Genomic DNA, 13,270 nt, shown 5'->3' with positions numbered 1-13,270 from the left:
TAAAATCATGTATGGACTAGTATGGCATGATGGATAACATAAGCCAACTCTCTGTAAAATCTCTAACAAGAAGATAGAAAATAAGATAAATTAAGTGCTATCCAGGATATCACTTCTACTCTCAAACTGTAGGCAGAATTGTAATCTTAGACTTCTCTCTCCTTCCCCCTGGGCCTACACAGTAGATGTTCTGGGTTAAAACAGTAGCTGTGAGAAAGCTATAAATGTAAGAACTGGTAACCTTGAAGTTTTTGCTCTTATGTGTTTAATAGCAAAATTCTTGTTTCAATTTTGATAGTATTGTTCCATCTGCACCAGCAGATATTCCTCTTGGTAAGTTCTGCTGCACAAATGGTAGGACAGACTTCCAAGTAATTAATACTTAACGTTGGAATTTCACAGTTGGGGAGAGCTAGTAGGACATAGGGAAGTCATTGTCAAAATAAAATACTAAGATCCATTATATTTGCTGGAAATACCCATTCTGTTCCCCTTAACATAAACAATTCAGAGAGCCCTATGACTTAACATCAGCAGGAAAGAAAGCACTACACCTGGGATAAGACATAACTGAATAAATAAATGCCACATCTAGTGAATCAAATTAGTTTAAAAATTAATTTAAAGTCTGAGAATGTAACGGTCTTGATTTTAGCAAGAAAAATTGATTTACACAGAGTAAACACAGAAGTAGGTAGTCTGTTGCTAAATAACTTCATGGATTACTATATGATGCAAGTGATAAAAGTAACTCCCAATTGTCACAAGGTTGAAGTGATTTCTTATTTGGATCAATCTCCTCTCAATATGAAAGCCTTACATTTCTTTCCAAAAATAATGAAAGCAACAAGTATATATGCAAAAGTACACAGGTATATAAAACCAAATTTATATATACACCTTTCTCAGACATGTAGATCTTTTCTTAGGTGAGTATTTAACACTTCTAATTCCATGCTGTGGACAGTTAAGTGGTAGTAAAATGTGGAGGAGCAGGAGGCTTGACACTTTGTATCTCTAAACACAATGACTCTTTCCTCACAAATTAATTTTAATATCTATGGGTAGTTTGTCATGAATTGAAAAGTTTTGCATCAATACACACAATTAGATTTATATGCAAATCTTGGAGTTCTTCTGGAATACAAAGAGGTGTACTTTGAGATAAGGGAAAAGAGGGGAATAAGAAATGAAACTGCAAAATCTCAAGTTGTTATTTAACTGGGAAGTGGATGTGATTATTTTCTCCAGCTTTTAGCATGAATACGTACAAATTAGTATTCATTTTCTTTCAAACTTGATATGATAGATTAGGGGGAAAAATCCCCAGGAAAACTAGAAAAATTAAATTTGGAAGTTGTTTCTAAAAGCTGGTTAAAATTGAAACTATGATTCCTAAGTAGCAATGATCTTGTTGCTGTCTGGGTGTTTCCTCTCAGTTTCTTTCCAAACATCTCTGCCTCCATTGGAAGAAAAGGCTTAAGAGGATTTCTGCTAACTTGTGACTCCCTCATATGTAGGCCCTCCATCATTTTCTGAAGGGTGTATGTTTGAAAATAAAGATAACAAATTATTTCAGTCCTCTTCTCTATCCCTGTTCTGGTGGCCCTACTTTTCTTGGTCACAAAATAATCTTAGACTGTGATAGATTTTAGAAAGGCAGTATTTTTCATAGTACCGGACAATGTTAAGCCTCTGTAGTATCTTCGTGTATTTCACTGTATGTGTTGAGAGAAAAATAAAACAGAGAGGATGCTGCAATTCTTGAAGCCTTTGTGCTCTGTGTTACAATGGCAACCATGAACACTTAAAGGGAGAACTTCAAGGGTACTTGGGCTTGCTCTTACATACTTATTAATGAGTAAATGAGACTTAATTCTTTTTTTTTGAGACTTAATTCTTAAATGAGGCTTACAATTCTGTGTTTTTGTAAATGTCTTTATGCGATAAGAATCATGACCCTGACATAAATATTGGACTTTACAAATAAATCCAACAAAATTTTTAAAAGAGGGGAAAGCAAGTTTAATACATGGTAATTTGCTGAATGAAAAAAAGAAAAATATGCTCAACTTTAGCTTCAGTCATAGGGAAGGAAAGATAAATTAGTCACACATAGATATCAATAGAATGCCCATGAACACTACAGTTAATTCTTATATAAATGAGTAACTAGAGGATCTACAGTACATTTAATTGCCTATTGTAGATATTTCCTCAAAGGAGTAACTGATCCTTCATCATCTGAGATCACATCTGCTTCGGGAATACAAACCACATGAAGCAATGATACTATAAACGTTTTCAACATCATAAGTCACATTCAAAATGGACAGAAGTAGCAAAGGAAAGGGGGGGGTCAAAAGAGTGCCCTTTTAAATTGTGATTTTTATAAGGATATCTAAAATTAAGATCTACATAAACAGTGATGTGCTATAGAAATAGAAAAAAGAAACTCCTAAGATAATTTCAAACTAAGTCTTTTAGAGTTTTTTTTTTAAGATTTATTTATTTATGATAGACATAGAGAGAGAGAGAGAGAGAGAGAGGCAGAGACACAGGAGGAGGGAGAAGCAGGCTCCATGCAGGGAGCCCGACATGGGATTCGATCCCCGGTCTCCAGAATTGCGCCCTGGGCCAAAGGCAGGCGCTAAACCACTGAGCCACCCAGAGATCCCCCTAGATCTTTTAAATATTCTTATGGCTGAGTAAAATGTTTGATATCTCCTAAATGTCTACTGTATCATCTCCCCTCTAGTACCTGCATTTTCCCATTCTTTTATGATGTTCTTTCCTTTTCTAAATGTAAACTCCAGATTTGTTTAATGAAAATCAGCTGAAAAGTTGATGATATAAAAATATTTGTCTAGTTTTAGTTTTAGTATCTACCATGAAACTCAACTATGTTTTTGAATTGAGATTCCAAAAAAAATATGACCTTTTTGATGTGAACAGTGCTAGAAATCTAAATAAGTGTTTTGTTTCCTTTATTCAATAAATTTCTTCAAGTCCCTAACATGCATGGCAGTTTGTTCTATGTGCTATGAAAATATAAAGATGAATTAGTCAAGGATTGTCCCTTTAAGGGACTCCCAGTTTGGTAGGGAAGACAAAACAATTCATAAAACTTATTAAAAAGTTTGGCTTCTAATATATGAGCTTCAAGATTCAGATATATATCATAATTGTTAATGATTTTTCTGTATAATTCTTGGTAAACAGAGCATGGACCAAAAATGGCAGAAGGAAAACAATTAGGAGGTTTGAACTAAAAATGTCTGTCTCTGGAAAATGAATATGTAGAAAAGCAGCAACACAAATATTTTAAAGAAATTGGAGAATATTAAAGATAATCAAATCCAGTTCTCTCATTTTGAGGAAAGGAAAGGTGATAACCCAAGTAGGTGATTGATTTATTCATGTATTAATAGCTAAGCCAGGACTAGAAATTTAAGATCACAGACTCTAGTCTGTGCATTAGGGAAACAAAATCTTTATGTAAAAAAACCCCACTATTTTTGGTTTGGGAATATAAGAAAAATCTATGAAAAGTAGAGAAAAGTAAATAATAATAATTCAAAACTCTCAATAAAGATACCATTATATTTTGAAAGAGTGGTTTCTGTGAGCTAAAGTGGTTTTTGAACAAAAAGGGAACAGAAAGGAATATATTTATTTCCATGGTTAAAAGGAAGAAGGGATGAGAGAAGTTATGATAAAAATTGAGAATACAGGTTAAGGGAAATAATTGTAAAATGTTTTCTAAAAAGAGTGAATTAGGTAAGTCAGGTAACAGGCAAGGTACTGGTAAGATGGATTTTGTAAATCAAGAAAATACATTAACCATGTCTTCTATTTCATATGGTAGTATTTTATAATTTATAATTATTCACATAGTACCTTCTATACTTTGACATATGGTTATATTGCCTATATGATCTTTATATATTTTTATCAACTGATTTTATTTAGTTTTTTAAAATATTTATTCATTCATGAGAGACACACAGAGAGAGAAAGAGGCAGAGACACAGGCAGAGGGAGAAGCAGGCTCCATGCAGGGAGCCTGATGTGGGACTCGATCCTGGGTCCCCAGGATCATACCCTGGACTGAAGGTGGCGCTAAACCACTGAACCACTGGGGCTGATCTTATTTAGTTTTTTTTTTTTTAATTTTATTTATTTATTCATGAGAGACACAGACTGAGAGAGAGAGACTGAGACACAGGCAGAGGGAGAAGAAGGCTCCCATGCAGGGAGCCTGATGTGGGACTCGATCCTGGGACTCCAGGATCTTGCCCTGGGCCAAAGGCAGGTGCTCAACCACTGAGCCACCCAGGCATCCCATTATTTAGGTTTTTAAATTGAAGTATAGTTAATTATAACAATGTTATGTTAGTTCCAGATGCATAACATTGATTCAACAACACTATACAGTACTCAGTGTTCACTACAATACCTGTGATTACCATCTGTCACAATCCAATGTTATTACAGTATTATTGGCTATATTCCCTATTCTGTATCTTCCCCCCCCTTTCCCTCTCTATGACTTATTTTATAACAGGAAGTTTGTATCTCTTAATACCCTTTATCTATTTTATCTTTCTCTCACATACCTCCCTTCCGGCAACCACCAGTTTATCTTCTGTATTTAAGAGTCTATTTTATTTCTTTGTTCATTTTGCTTTTTACATTTTCCCCATATAAATGAAATCATATAGTATTTGTCTTAGGTCCATCTGTATTGTGGCAAACGTCAAGATCACATTCTTTTTTATGACTAACATTCCATTGTGTGTGTGTGTGTGTGTGTGTGTGTGTGTGTGTGTGGAGGGGTGTATTACTGGGACTTTTTTGTGGCCTAATATGGTCTCTCATGGAGAATGTTTCACGTGCACTTGAAAAGATTGCGTGTTTTGTTGTTTCTTAGATGGAATGTTCTATAGACGTCTGTGAAGTCCATGTGGTCTAATGTGTCATTCAAAACCACCATTTCCTCACTGATTTTCTATCTGGATGATCTATCCACTAATGTAAATAAGGCATCAATGTCTCCTGCTATTATTATATTATTACCAATTTCTCCCTTTATGGCTATTAATATTTGCTTTATAAATGTAGGTGCTTCTATATTGGTAGCATAGATATTTACAATTGTTTGTCTTCTTCTTGGATTGATCCCTTTTTCACTGTGTAGTACCCTTCTTTGTCTCTTGATACAGTCTTTGTTTTAAAGTCCATTCTGTCTTGTGTAAGTATTGCTACCCCAACTTTTGTTTTGTTTACATTTGCATACTATGTCTTCCACCCCTTCACTTTTCATCTGCATGTGTCTTTAGGTCTGAGGTAAGTCTTTTGTAGCAGTGTATAGGTGGTCTTCTTCTGTTTTCATTTTTGTTTATCTATTCAGTCACCCTACATCTTTTGTCTGGAGCATTTAGTCCATTTACATTTAAAGTAATTATTGATAGGTATGTACCTACTACCATTTTGTTCATTGTTTTCCAGTTGATTTAGTAGGTCTTTTCTGTTTCCTTTCGTCTTTTTTTGCTCTCTTCCCTTGTGGTTTGATGGCTTTCTTTAGTGTTAGTGCTTCAATCTCTTTCTCTACATTTTGTGTATCTATTACAGGGTTTTAGTTTGTGGTTACCATTAGGTTCATATATCACATGCTATACTTACTGCTATACATGTAGCAGTCTATTTTAAGTTGATAGATGCTTAAGCTCAAACACATTCTAAAAACACTATGTTTTAACTCTGCCACCCATGTTTTATGTATAAAATATCATACTTTACATATTTTTATTTTGTATATCTGTTAGCAGGTGGGGGAAAGACAGTAAAGTATCCCCTAAACTGAGAAGGCACTTTGAGATTGGACAACAAAGCAGACCACTCCATACAGTTTATACAAAGTTTTATTCAGGGTAAATTACTGACAGGGGAATCTGATCCATAGTGGTAGCATCATAATTTTCTGCAAAATCCAGGCCTTAGTCTATAGATTTTATAGAGTGGGAGGACAGGCAGAAGGGCACTGCAATGAGATCAGAAAGTTTACACACACCTCAGATGGCCTACATGCACTTAATTGGTGGCTAAATAATTAGATTTTGTGGCATCACCTGTGCATCAGGACAGGAAAATAGTATGTTAATTCTAACAATGGGAGGCCAAGGCAAGCGTCTGTCTATCCTAACCTTGGTGGGCATTTCTAAGGTTTATATATTAATCTTCTCAGGGCCAGAACATGTATCCCCAAGAGAGGCCATTGAGCAAACATGAACAAGATGGAGTCAGTATAGGCAGCACTCCTACATTTATCTCTTGACTAAGTTTTGCAGATAAATTGATTTTTGTTGCTTAAATTATATACTGGCTTTCTAAGTGATTAATCTACAACTTTTACTGTATGTTTGATTTTACCTGTGAATTTTTTTTTTTTTATTTTCATGATGTCCTTACTCAAGTCATGGCCTTCCCTTTCTACTTAAAGAATTCCCTTTACCATTCCTTGTAAGGCTAATTTAGTGGAGATGAATTCCTTTAAATCTTATCTGGGAAACTTGTCATCTCTCCTTATATTCTCAATGATAATCTTGTGGGATAGAGTATTCTTATTTGTTTTTTTCCTTTCAGCACTTTAAATATATCCCAGTCTCTTATGGCCTGAAAAGTTTCTGCTAAAAAAAAAAAAAAAATTAGTTGATAACCTCAAGGGGTTTCCCTTGTGAATTACTAGTTTTGTTTTTCTTGCTGCTTCTAAAATTTTCTCTATATTATTACTTTTTGCCATTATAATTATTATGTATCTTGACATGGGCCTCCTTGGGTTCATCTTGTTAGGGACTCCCTATGCTTCCTGGACCTGGCTGTCTGTTTCTTTCCCCATAATAGGGAAATTTTCAGGTATTATTTCTTCAAACATTTTTTCTGCCCAGTTATGTCTGTCTTCTCATTCTGGGATTTCTATAATGTGAATGTCATGACACTTGGTGATGATGTAGTGTTTCCTTAACTTGTTCTTTCATTTTTTGTTATTCTTCTTTTTGCTGCTCAGCTTGGTTGCTTTCCATCATCCTGTCTTCCAGATCACTGATCCATTCTTCCATTTCCTCTAATCTGCTACTGGTTCCCTCTAGTGTATTTTTTTAAAGTTGCAATTGTTATATTTTTGCTCTGATTGGTTTTTATATTTTATTTCTCTTTGTTGAAGTTCTCACTGAGTTCATCTACTCTTTCCTCAAGTCCAGTAAGTATCTTTATGACTATTACTTTGAATTATTTACCAGGTATATTGCTTATCTTAGTTTTATTTAGATCTTTTACTGTTATTATGTCTTATTCTTTTATTTATGTCATATTCCTCTGTCTGCTCACTTTGTCCAATTCACCGTTGTTTTTTTTTGTTTTTGTTTTTGTTGTTGTTGTTGTTGTTGTTTTAATGTATTAGGTGGCTCAGCTCTATTTCCTGGTCTTGAAAGTGGTGGCCTCATGAAGTCCTTTGGTGACCTGTAGCACAATCCCCCTGGTCACCAGAATCAGGTGCTCCAGGTATATCTCCTACATGGACTGTGTGCACCCTACTTTTGTGCCTGAGCCACATTTACTCTCAGCCCAACCAGTTGCAATGATTAGCTTTGCCTGCTATGGATGCACTGGACATGGTTTGGTCCTTATGCTGTTGAGACGCCTGTTTGAAAGGCTAAGGGGTTGTAGGTGGGCAGGGTTGGCAGTCAGGCTGTCTGCAGTTAACTCCTCTGCCACAGTTTCAGGTGTGTACTGATGGCACTTCTCACTGCATGGCCAACTGAGAAGCTTTTGTTGGTGGGTAGGACCTGTGGTCAAACTGGATGACTGTAGTTAGCCTGTCTGTCACAGTTGCTGGCACACCAAATGGCAGGGCTTGTTCTCTGCACAGCCAGTTTAGAAGTTTGACTGCTGAAACTGCAGGCATGCTGGTATATGAAGTTATCCCTTCCTCTCCATAAGGCATGAGTAACTTTGGAGTGGCACAAGTCTCAGCCAGGCAGTTTCTGTCCCACCTGCTTGAATAGGTGGACAGGAACTGCTTTGGAGGGATGCCAGATGAGATGGGTGGATTGGATGGGGCAAATCTGCAGGGAAACATGGGAGTGAGGCAGGTGGTGTTGGCAACTAGGTGGAAGGTGTTAGGGATGGCTCCTGCAAAAGTCCAGCTATCTAAGATGGGGAAGGAAAGATAAATGGTACTTGCCAGCATTTTTTGTTCTTGAAGAAATCTGAAGATTCTCCCTCCAGCACACATTCTGAGATTAGTAAATGAACCTCCTTCACATATACCCCAGGTCCTTTCCAAACTGCTGATTCTCTGTTGGGTGTTGGATGGAATTATTTAGGATGCTGGGTTGTTAAGAGCAGAAATTCTGTTTCTAATTGCCTGCTGGCTTTCCTAGATTTAAGCCCCACTAGTTTTTAAAACTTTTAAAAGCACCCAAAGCCCCACTAGTTTTCAAAGCCAAGTATTATGGCTAGTGCCTAGAGTACCTCTCACATCTCCATGCTTATGTTAAAATTCTCTACTATTATTGTTTTATTTTCAATTAATTTCTTTATGTTTATTATTAATTGTTTTATTTATTTGGGTACTCCTATATTGGGGGCATATATATTTACAACTGTTCTATCTTGTTTGATCATTTCCTTTATCATTACATAATGCCTTTCTTTATCTCCTTTTAGACTGTTTTAAAGTCTAGTTTGTCTGATATAAGTATTTCTTTTTCAGCTTTCTTTTGATTTTGATGTCCATTTGCAAGATGAATGATTCTCCACACCTTCATTTTCAATCTAGAGATGTTTTCAGGTTTAAAATGAATCTTTTGTAGGCAGCATGTAGATGGATTTTTTAATCCATTCTGATATCCTATGTCATTTGATTGGTGCATTTATTTACTTATATTCAAAGTAATCATTGATAGATACATATTTACTGCTTTTTAAAAATATTTTATGTATTTATTCACGAGAGAGAGAGAGAGAGAGAGAGAGAGAGGCAGAGACACAGGCAGATGGAGAAGCAGGCTCCATGCAGGGAGCCCGATGTGGGACTCAATCTCAGGTCTCCAGGATCACGCCCTGGGCCAAAGGCAGTGTTAAACTGCTGAGCCAGCCAGGTTGCCCTGTTTTTTGTTTTTTTTGTTTTTTGTTTGTTTGTTTGTTTGTTTACTTGTTTGGCGAAGTTCCTGGAGATTTTCTCTGATCCTTTCTTGTCTTTATCACTTTTGGTCTCTTGAGAAATCCCCTTTAATATTTCTTACACGGCTGGTTTAGTGGTCTTAAATTCCTTTAGTTTTTATTTGTCTGGGAAACTATCTCTCTCCTATTCTGAATGATAGCTTTACTGGCTAGAGCATTCTTGGTTGCACATCTTTCCCTTTCAGCACTTTGAATATATCATGGCACCCTCTATTCTGGCTTGCAAAGTTTCTGTTGAGAAATCTCCAGGTAGTTGTATGGGGTTTCCCTTGTAAATTAAGGACTATTTTGTCTTGCTAATTTTAAGATTTTTCTTTATCATTATATTTTGCAAATTTATTACAAAATGTCTTGGTGTTGGCCTAGATCTGGACCTGGATGTCTGTTTCCTTCCCCAGATTAGGGAAGTTTTCTGCTATTATTTCTTAAAATAAATTTCTGCCCTCCTTTTCTCTCTCTTCTTTTTCTGGGATTCCTATGATACAAATGTTATTATGTTTGTTGGAATCTATTCTTCTGCTGCATAATTCTTTCTCTCTCTTTTTTTTTTTGTTCAGCTTCACTATTTTCCATTTTTCCTTTCTTCCACATCATTTATTCCTCTGTGTCTTCCACCCTGCTGTTCATTTCACCAAGCCTGTTTCCAACCTCATTTATTATATTCTTCATCTCTGATTGATACTTTTTTTTCTCCCCACTCTTTTAACTCTGTGGAAAGAGTCTCACTGATGTCTTCTATTCTTTTCTCAAGCCCAGTGAGTAACCTTATGATTATAAGGTCAAATTAGAACTTTAAATTCTCCAATAGGAATGCTACTTATATCCATTTTGTGTAGATCTCTGGCTGTGGCCTTATCTTTCTTTTCATTTGGGATAAATTCCTCCATCTTGGCATTTTGTCTAAGTGTCAGTCTTCTTCCATAATTTGGAAAAGCCAGTTATATCTCCTGCTCCTGGATGTAATGACCTTATGAAAAAGAGGCCCTGTAGTGCCTAGATTCTGGAGCTTCAGGGATTATCTTTGGTGTGTGCTGCATGTGCTCTGCTGTTGTTCTGTGGCTGCTGTATCCTTCAGGCCATTTGTTTTGTGGAAGCTCTCCTGCTTTCTGAGGGCAATGTTTGGTGCCTGACCTAAATGTGGTGAGTATTAATTATGCTCTGGCCTTGTGAAATGAGACCTGACACCAACACCACCAGAACTGAGGTCCTGCAGAATTCTCTGGTGAGGAGAGATGGTGTGGGCAGGGGGTTCTGCTGGTTTTCCTGGGGAAAAGCCCACTGCACTGGGACTGAGGCAAGCCTGACTGTGAAGGGCAGTTCTGCTTGAATGCATTATTAAACAAGTTAGGCAGCCAGTGTCAGGGATGTGCTGCTGCCTGCAGGTGGTTCTCTTTTATCCTGATGGGAAATGGTGCCAGCCAGCTCCTTTGTTTTTAGAGAAGTGTCTCTATGAGTGTTGCCTCTCAGGGATACACTCTGAGAAAAGGGACTGATCTCCCCCAAATATGCCCCAGGTATTCTTCAGATTTCTGTTTCTACTGTCTGCCCCTGGGATGTTTGCTTGCCTCCTCTCCAGAAGCAGCATAGTGCCCTGCAGGCTCTAACTCTGCCGAGACTGCTTACCTTTAAAACTCCAGGCTTTAAGCCCCACTGGTCCAAGAGTTCACAAAATTCATCCCCTATTTTATAAACCAATGGCTTTGGGGAAATGTTCTCTTTGTGTTTTCCCCTGTGTGCTCCTCACTCTCTTGCCCTCCTCTACAACCATGGCTCCCTCTCTTCCATAGCATCCATGATCCACTTCTCCCCTAAACCACATCTCTGAAATTCCTACCCTCTTTAACTTAGCCCCTTCTTTCCTTTTAGTTGTGTAGTTTCTCTGTCAGTTTTCAGGTTTATTTCTGGGGTAGCTAGGATGATTTGATAATTATCTAGTTGTGTTCATGGATGAGAGGAGTCTAGCATCCTCTTGCTCTGCCACAATCTTTCTTTCTTCCCATGTATTTTTTTAAAAATGTGAAGCAAGTTCTAAAATATTTTTCCAAATATGTGGAATAATTTGAATACTGTTTTCTAAAATAGAGGAAAAGGGATCTTTTATATAAATTACCACTACTTGGGAATGCCTTGGTGGCTCAGAGGTTGAGTGTCTGCCTTTGGCTCAGGGCATGATCCCAGAGTCCCAGGATTCAGTCCCACATCAGGGTCCCTGTGAGGAGCCTGTTTCTCCCTCTATGTCTCTGCCTCTCTCTCTGTGTCTCTCATGAATAAATAAATAAAACCTTAAAAAAACCCAAAACTACTACTACTTGGTTCATTAAAATAAGGTGCTTCCTTACAATGATTTCAATATTTTCTGAGAATACTAAAAAGGAAACCATTGGTTGTTTAGAGAAGAAGCATTTTATATTATTGCTTAGTTGAGGAGAACTAATAAATGTATTTCTTACAGACTCTAGTTATATTTTGGCCCAAGCCAAAATGTGAATTTACTACATATCAAAAGCATTTAAGTATTGTAATAATCCTACGTTGGTACAATTACTATGGTCTTTAAAGCCAAGGAAATTGAAGTTCAAAGGGTGAAGTTAAAAAGTAGGTTATTTTCCCTTGAATCTTGAACCTTGAACTCTGGAGTCTCAATTAGAGGTTGTCTGGAACCAGACTTTGGAGTTCTGCTTCTCTAATCATAGAGCATTGTATCTGGGCTCTCCACATAGGACCTCAGCCTCTGCCTAGGTCTCTTGTGCCAAAAGATACAGAAATGTGCTTTGTTCCTATTCTAAGGATCCTGGTGTCTGCTGGCTCAGTCCTGTTGTGGGAAGCCTATCTTGTTAGGGTTGGAAGTAATATGGTGGGGAATATGAGCAAGTAAGAGTGGGAGGGATGGAGATTGGGGTACCAACTAAAGCTCAGAGATAAAAAGAAAACTAAAGCTTAGGGTAACTCCATTCCCTACTTCCTTCCCTCCATTTCTTTCTTCCTTCTAACTGTTTCCCATATTTTCCCTTAAATTCACACAGTACAGACCTTTCAGCGATTAATCTCTACCGCAGTGTTCATAATACTACTTTTACATATCAAACTCCATAGAAATAATGTCATTAAGATATATATCTTTAGAGAGGCACTATGACTTAGAGAAAACTAAGAGTTTGAATGAATTCTACTTCTCTATCTACTGGGTGTATCAACTTAGGGATCCTGGATAAAACTTTTGTACCTCTGTTCCTTCATATAAGTACCTAACTCATATAACTCATATGATTTTTGTGAGGATTAAATGAGATAATGTTCACTAAGTGCTTGGCATTAAAGCTAGTATATAGAAATCATCTAAAATATAAGGTTTTATGTTTTCTTCACATACATATATGTGTATGCACACACACATACAGAATATAGCAGTCAGTGGAATATGTTGTGCTTGTTAAAGTTTTATTATATTTTCATCCCTTTAATCTGATTAATAAAGATTTTGTTGTACCTCTGTGTGAAATAAGATATCAGGATCAATATTAAAATGTGATGAAATAACCAAATTGGGAATCTATATCCTTCTATTATGGTACTGATTCCTCAAAGAAATTATCCATTTTAATATCTGATTCACTAATCCAAATTGTCCTAATATGTTCTTTCCCCATGTATCCAATGGCAGTGACTCTTCTTTTGTGGCAAACACATAGCTGAGTTAAACAGAACTATAAATATTTCATGAAAATTGACAAAATCATAACGAACTGAAATTATTCAAAATGGAATACTATCAATATTTTAATGAGACTGATGGTAAACATATAGATATATATGTTTAAAAAGAAAAGGATCTTTTTCCTTCATATTAAGAGCTATGGAATATCCCCCCATATTTATAATATGAGTCTATTTGCTTATTAATTTGAGATCTGCTTGTTCTTTTCCTTTGTCAAGTTTCACTATGCTTTCTTTTATTTCATTTTTCCAAAAAGCATGCCACCTTTTTCTTTCTATGACTTTGTAGTAGACTCACTATTCATTCATTTGA

This window comes from Vulpes lagopus, chromosome 12, assembly GCF_018345385.1.
Source record: "Vulpes lagopus strain Blue_001 chromosome 12, ASM1834538v1, whole genome shotgun sequence".
NCBI lineage: Eukaryota > Metazoa > Chordata > Mammalia > Carnivora > Canidae > Vulpes > Vulpes lagopus.
Note: the sequence above shows the minus strand (reverse complement) of the source record.